Source organism: Pteropus vampyrus, unplaced genomic scaffold (assembly GCF_000151845.1).
Source record: "Pteropus vampyrus isolate Shadow unplaced genomic scaffold, Pvam_2.0 Scaffold185, whole genome shotgun sequence".
NCBI classification, from domain to species: domain Eukaryota; kingdom Metazoa; phylum Chordata; class Mammalia; order Chiroptera; family Pteropodidae; genus Pteropus; species Pteropus vampyrus.
Window position 1 is genome coordinate 1647295 of NW_011888966.1, and position 6768 is coordinate 1654062.

The 6768-nt window shown below is 48.3% G+C and overlaps 1 pseudogene; it reads right to left on the minus strand.

Annotated features, from left to right (window-relative positions):
- Positions 1–4565: 4565 nt before the first annotated feature.
- Positions 4566–4681, minus strand: LOC111746385 (annotated as a pseudogene).
- Between the last annotated feature and the right edge of the window lie 2087 nt (positions 4682–6768).

Below are 6768 nucleotides of genomic sequence, written 5' to 3' on the forward strand. Positions count from 1 at the left end.
CCTTGGGACCTCTGTCCTGTCTCCTCCGAACTCTTCATGCCTTCCAACTGCGCCAAGAATGAACCCCAAACTCCTTACCGTGGCCCTACACGATCCATCTCACCGGCCTCATCTGCTCCCCTCTCTGCCTCTTGCTCATGGCCCTCCTGCCACACTAGCCCCTGCCTTCCCTCCAAGCCCGTTTGCCTCAGGGCCTTTGTACTGGCTGTTCCTTCTGCCTGGAACTCTCTTCTCTAGACCTTCACATTGCTGCCTCCTTCTTGAGTTTGGAGCCCCAGCTGAAATGCCACTCTTCAGGGCAGTTTCCCCAACCACCTAGCCCCATGCCATGTCAGCATCTTCACAGCCCTCATCATCATCCAAACATTTCCTATACATTTGTTCTCATGTTTATTGTCTGTGTGTGCCCCACCCCCCTCCACCTCCCTCTCTGTGACAATCAGTGTCCTGACAGTAGGGACCTTCTCTCTGGTTCCCCACTATGCCAGTGCTTAGATATTCAAAAATATTTGGTGAACGACTAAATATTTGATGAGTGACTACAGTGAGCCTCAATTTGCTTATTAACACAACAAGAGGGTAAGTGAAACCCAGTGATTCTGGTCACAGACGTCTTTTCAAATATGATACAATTTAGAGATCCTCTCCCCCAGAAAAGACAGAGAAGCAGCATTTTGCACCCAGTGTGGAGAGGAGGTCCCCACCCCTTCGAAGCCCACCCTAGATTCCCGGATGCTGCTCTGAGGTTTTCAGATTCGAGAATAGAAAATGATGAACATCAAATGGCGGTTCCTTTGGTTGCAAGAGGTGCTCAGGATCGGACGCTCCCCTTCCATGGAGTTTGTATTTGGAGGCAAAACTGTCCCTAACTCTGCAGACCCCTCGGCGGTCTGGCTCTTTCTTCTCGCTCCTGGGTTGGCCTCCCTGGTTCCTCTGGCCCTTTCCCCTCCTCTTCCTGCCATTAGGATCTTAAGACAGAGACTCGGGCCCCCCAGAGACATGGTTCCCCCTCTATAAACACTTTCAACTTCATAAACTCGTAACTGCAGAGATCTGTCCAAACATTCCAGGGCAGTCGTGACTATTGGTGTTGGCTCACAGACCTGAGCCGAGCTGCCAGGGCTTTAATGAGGAAATACTTAACAGCCCCAGCCCAGGGTAACGGGCGAGGGTGGGAGTCCGCCGGTGGGTGCCGAGGAGCCGTGAGCTGGCCTCCACGGCACGGTGGACAAGACAGGCTATCGAGCATTTTCTCTGAAAAATGAAATTGACTTAATCCTGTTATCCTTTTCGGGCGTGCGTTGAAGAGGCTGAGATGGGTCGGAGATGGCAGGACAGCTGTCGAGAACGAGAGCTTGGCCAGGACTGAACTTTTGTGTTGAGACTCATGCAGCCAGACAGATGAAAAAGGCGCTTTCTCCCTCCCAGGCCGGGGCATGCTGTCTTTTCCATGATTAATGTGGAGAGAATGGCTTAGACGTTTTTGAGGGCCGGCTGCGAGGAGAAGTGGTCCTTTTTTTCCTCCTCCTCAGGCGCCTGTCTGGAGCATAGTGGGCCAGGAAGGGCCAGTCATGTAGGTGGGGGCTGCCACTGGGCCACCTGGAACTTACATAGGAATCCACATCACTGAACACCTAGGGCCCCTGGCACCCGGGAGGTGGACTGCGGGCCACCTCAGGAAAAGGGGGTTGCTGCAGCCCCAGCCAGGCCGTGGTACTTCCCGTGGTATTTCCCTTCCCACAAGCCACATGAAACAGTCCTTGGGGGAGAGGGAGCGAGAACACACTTCAGAAGTGGGTGTGAAAATTTGGGCCTGGCGGAGAGGTGCTGTCCATGAGAAGGGGGCCACTTATGGCCTTGAATCTCCTGGAGATGGAGTCTGAAGGAGTTCTCTTAGGTCTGGTCATCAGGAGAAAGTGTCCCTTGGCTGTGGTTGGAGGAAACTGCTGCCCCACCCCACCCCTGCCAGAGGCCGCTTCTCCCTGCCGTGTGAAGAAGGTCTGGGGTCACATTTTGCGTCTGTAGCTACGTGGGCAATTCTAAAAGCTGGGTACCCAGAGGTACCGCATCAGAGCAGCATAGCAGACTTTTGCACATGGTCCAGCCTGTCACCATAACCCGGAGCCCAATTCTCAGGGCAGTTGGCCCTGGGCCAGGGAGAGCCCATTAATTCCAGGTACAGGGAGACATGCAGGTCACTCTTGAAGAAGCCGGGAGATTGGGGTCTTTCCCAACAGGGCGGTGGATGTCTTCTACCCATCACATCAACAGCTCTCAATACCTTGCGTTGCCTAATGTTCATCCCCACTGAGACTCTCCAAGATGCCCATGGGATGGAGCCCGACTCTCTTCACAGATAAGACCCAAGAATCATGCTTATGGGAATTATGGGGGTCAGGAAAAGCATTGGTTAAGTTCCTGACTATTGGATGGAACAAGAAACTGAGGCCCCAGAATAAAGCTGAGTTAGAATGCTAAAATAGATTCTCCCCTGCAGACTTTCTGGCAACATGCTAGTTTTGCAGGTGGGGACTCTACAGCCTTCCCTTCCTCTGCTCCCATCTCTGGAGGGGGCCAACAGGCTGTCCCTCTGTAGATGTTCCCACAGCTTCCAGCAGAGGCTGGGCCTGGGCCAGAGGAGCCTCAAGGACCTTGTCATAGCGAGGCGGGCCAGAGAGCAACAGATACAGGGACAGGAGTCAAGAAAGCTTATTTCAGTCCCAGTTCTCTGCTAGAAAACCCAGCAGCTTGGGGGCGGCGGGGGACTTTTACAAATATCCCTCATATTTGAAGAACACATTAGATTTTACAAGGCTCTCTCACATATGTTATTTCATTCTATCCTTAATCTCTTGGGGCCTCAGTTTCCCCATGTCAAAATGAGGGAATTGAACCAACAGATGGCTTCAAGGCTTTCTTTCTCACGTGCTAATATTTTCTGAGAGACTATGTGTTATAGTACCTCATATATTACATTGTTCGTTTTAGGATTTATGGTACTAAGATTCTGCGTTCTGGGATTCTAGAACCCTGGGCTTCTAAAATGCAATGGTCTCTGATTCTGAGAATATGTGACTTTTTTGTTCCACAGTTCCAGCCGTAACTGGACCACCTTTACCGCCTAGGCTATGTCTGCATACCACCTGTATTATTATTATTCATTTAGTATTTTTCTTTAAATAGACTCTTTTTAACTTAAATAAATGTCTTTAAAATGGAAACTTTATATCACTACGGCAAATGGAAAACCGGTCTCACCTGCCATAAATAGGAGCTAAAAGTAAAAATAAATACAATAAAAACAATGTTATTAAATTCTAACTAGATACTGTTGCCTGCCAAAGGCTCCGAGCCCAAGGCTTGCTTTTAAAAAAAACATCTTTTTTTAACACACACACACACACACACACACACACACACACGCACACACACGCAAGGCTTAGAGAGGTATTAAAGACATGCAAGCACCAAATTAAAACGGTATAATGAGAAGGACTGAAAATATAACTGAACTTTTCATCTCTTTCTCATTAAGTGATTCCATGTTCAGTGCCATCTCTGGATACCACCTGCGTTCATCAGAGGAGTGTGTCCTTCACTGTGCAGGTCACCTCACTCTGCTACGTGGGTAAAGGAACCTGGAACTCTTGCCTCCCAGCCATACACACGTATCATCCAGAGACAATTGTCTACACTTTGTCCAGTTGGTTTCTTCTCTTCTGAGCTTTGCACCAGGTTCTCTTTGCCTTATTTCAAAAGAAAGCTCTCAGACTCAGGCCTGGGGCTTCCCTCTGCTCCTTTGCCTCTGGCTAAGAAGGGAGAGATTAGAACCCCTTGAAGCGTGCCTCTCGGAGACTGTGGTCTTGGAGTCACTGACAGGACTCAGCCAGGCAGAAATGCACTTGCTTCAGCGCAGGTCCAGTGACAGCCGGGCCTGCGGGTACTGCCTGCGGGACAAAGAGAGCTTGCACAGCCCTGGTAATGCTGCACCCCTAGAGTCAAAAAGCGTAGAGGCCTGCGGGAAGAGCATTGCATGATCTAGCACAAGGCTGGAGGTTCAAGGCTGTGCTCACCCTCCTTGGGGCTGGCTGCAGTGCTAAACAGCATCAGGACAGGCCCTGACCCATGGGAAAGAGGACCTGAGTCCTAATCCCACTCACTGCCAGCCCACTGTGGGACCTTGAGCAAATCCCTTCTCCTCTGTGGAGCCCCCTCCAAACTGTAAAATCAGGATGGATATACTGGCTCTATCATGTCTGATTGCTTGCTCGTGTACAACTCTATCTTCAGCACATGTTCACACTCAAATAAATGGCTATTCCTATTATTGTTATAACAGTAATAATTGTCATTTGATCCTCATGATTATTTGAGAAAGGGTGGCATCAGCAGCAATTTTTTCATTGACAGTCGGTACACATAAATATTTTGGTACACAGGACTTCATAAATTTGAAAACAATTCATCTGTTCTGTCCTATCAGGCCCTTGGTGCCTGAGGGCAACATCAGTCCCTGGCCTGGGCTTAGTTTCTATTTATCCTTTTTTTTTTTATTTTTTAATTTATGCTTACAGCACTTGGTCTTCCTAGGTGGTCTCCCATCCAAGTACTAACCAGGCCCGACCCTGCTTAGCTTCCGAGATCAGACATGGGGCTTGTTCAGGGTGGCATGGCCGTAGACCATGGACCATGGCTCCACTGGGGAGTGAACCCAGGACCGTCTGTGTGTAAAGCAGATGTGCTAACCGCCACACTATGGAACCACGTCCTGGGCTTAGTTTCTAGAGCTGGCCACGTGGCAGCTTCTCTGTGGCAGTGATCTCAGCTTCACTTCCCTGGTAGCTTCTCTTTTTGTCTGACTCCAGAGCAATATAGGAAAAGCCAGGCCAGCCTGTCTCCCTGCTCCCTTCTCCCCGTGGGCATTCTTGCTTTCTTCTTCTCCTGGACCATCTCCATTTCTCCCCTTGTTTGATCCAGCCCTCAGGACCAACCTCTGAGACCCAAGTAATGGTCCTGGCTGGACCCCCAATTCTCTGGTTGTTTTAGGTAGTCCCGTCATGGCTGCTCTGGGACTCAGTTTTCCCATATGAAATAAAACTTTGAACTGTATCACCTCTAAGTTCCTTGCAGTTGCGACACTGGGAATGGCAGGTGCACTAGTGTCCACTACAAAAGGAAGTGATCCTAGCTACTTGGACTCCCTTGGCTCAATGAACACCTGTCAGACCCACAGTCGGGAGAGTGGGGCGATCTGTTCTATGGCCTGTGAAGGTGTATAGCCCTCCATTCATAGACTGCAGGCAACCAGTGGGCAGGGCCATGCCCATATTAACTGACCCTCACGTCCTCAGCCCAACACAGTGCTCAACACATGAAAGTTCCTCAATAAATAATTTTCAAATGAATGTATGTAAGCTGGAACAGCGGTATGCTAAATATTATTGTTAGAAACTGAGATTAGAGTCAACAAAGTCAAGTTAGGGCTCCCTAACCTTAAGTTCCAGAGAGAAAAGCCCCCTCAGCCACCTCTGTCTTTTTCTCCAGGCTCAAACTGCTACATCAGCCCAGTCTAGGGGTGTGTGTGTGTGTGTGTGTGTGTGTGTGTGAGAGAGAGAGAGAGAGAGAGAGAACAAGACTCTATTCACTCATTTTAGCTAACTAGAGAAAACTTCAAATCTGCAGGCATCTTTACCCTGCCCAATAATCATTGATTTATTTCCAAATATTTCTTAAGAACATCTGTGTGGCTGAAACCACAGAGAGGGTATGCGGGGCAAGCATGGAATTTAGGCAGGGAGAACATTTGGTTCCTAGCCCCACCTCTGACAGACACTCTTTGTATGACCTTAGGCAAGTCACTCCTCTTTTTAGTGACCTTAGTGTCCTCATCTGGAAAATGGGGAAGTCGGACTTGATAATATCTAAGGATCTTTCATTTCTTATTATCTATGATCGAAGTCTCACCTGTGAGCTACAGATTCCTGGAGAGGGGCAGAGTTTATTTTAAGAGGTCTGGGAAGTTGTTGGTGCATCAAGCATTAACCGTAAACTAAATACATGAAATTACAACTCTTTTCGTGTGTGTTGGGATAAAGAGGCTATTGCAGTTTGCAAAAGGGTCTCATACTTTAAAAGGCAGAACCTCTGATGTGAATGGCATTGTCTTACGTGAAGCCTACGGTTTTGCAAAGAAGATAGAATCTAAGTAACTTGAATACAAGGAGAGAAATAGATGTGGCTCCTGAAAGCTCAGAGGCAGGAAAACCCGTGATCTTTCAGGGGTCACAGACCCCACTGAAAATTACTGACTCTTCCCCATAAAAATGTACATATGCACCAAACTTCACGTACAATTTCTTGGTGATCACAGGCCGCCTAGTTCATCTCACAAACCTCAGGTTAAAAACTCTTGATTTAGGTAAACCCATAAATAGAAGTCAGCGGAGCCTGCGACAAATCCCTCACTTGAATTCTTGAACAAGAGCACCACACAAATTATAAGGAGAGACTAGAGACACACGGGGTCAGTGGCCTAGGAACCTGGGGGGCCTTGACCAGAGAGAGAAGCGGGGATGGGGAAGCTTGGGTGAAATAAACCATGAGCCATCTTCTGTGTTCCTTCTGCTAGATGAAGCAATTCTCTGAGCTGTTTTGAAAGACCAAACTCATAAGCTTCAAAACATAAACAAGCAGAGCCTCTTAAATCATTGGGGAATTGTTTATGAATATAATTATTGGATTTAATTGTCTGTACATAATAAACGAAAC